Source organism: Dipodomys spectabilis, unplaced genomic scaffold (assembly GCF_019054845.1).
Source record: "Dipodomys spectabilis isolate Male_0828 unplaced genomic scaffold, ASM1905484v1 ptg000651l, whole genome shotgun sequence".
Lineage (NCBI taxonomy): Eukaryota > Metazoa > Chordata > Mammalia > Rodentia > Heteromyidae > Dipodomys > Dipodomys spectabilis.
In genome coordinates, this window is record NW_024871328.1 from 366,407 (window position 1) to 367,223 (window position 817).

General features: G+C 30.6%; 1 pseudogene; it reads right to left on the reverse strand.

Moving 5' to 3' along the window:
• Window positions 1-293: 293 nt before the first annotated feature.
• LOC122101290 lies at window positions 294-390 on the reverse strand (annotated as a pseudogene).
• Between the last annotated feature and the right edge of the window lie 427 nt (window positions 391-817).

Consider the following 817-nt stretch of genomic DNA (forward strand, 5'->3'; position numbering starts at 1 on the left):
CTAGATATAATACTTTGAATTTGACATTGTTTTATAATACATAGGTTCATTAATAAATGTGTCCTTTCAGATTGCATTCCATATAGAAACATTTTAAGATAAAATGACAATGTTATCTTATTTCAAAAGTTTTGTAAAGGTTATGCTATGTAAAGGCCTTTCTAAAACGGTGAAGATTGAATACACTGATGTCAAACTAACTTTTATTTCTATTAATTACATATATTATTACACTTGTATATTTGCAATCAACTTTTTAATAACTGTTTTTCATTTCTTGCATCTGAAGAATGAAAAATATGGAATACTTCACAAATTTTCATATCATCTTGGTGCAAGAGCCATGTAAATCTCTGTATTGTAATTCAGGTAGACCTGCTGCTGAAGCATGTACTATCCTGTAAATTTAAGTAATTAATGCTGCAATCTTAAGACAGGCATAGATCTTTGGTTGCCTATTTGTATCAAGGAAACCTTATTGTTCCCAAAATTGCTATTCATCTTAATTCTGTAAAATTCTGTGTATGGTGGAAAAAACCTATGTTGTTTGTTCGATTGTTTACATTTGCAAGTTTTTGTCAATGACTATTTTAAATCATTTTCATTTGAAATTTGATCATACGTTGAAGCCTTTATAGATAGGTGCAAAGGTGATTGATTTTCAAGTACTTATTTATTAACTGAGTTAGCTTTGTGGAGCTAATGGATTCAAAGTAAGCCTTGCTTAACAGCTACTTCTAAACATCTGCAGCTTAAAATTTCCCAAATGAGGTCTTGCTGGCACAAATGTCTCCTTGACCCTTTACCCTTGCTCCAT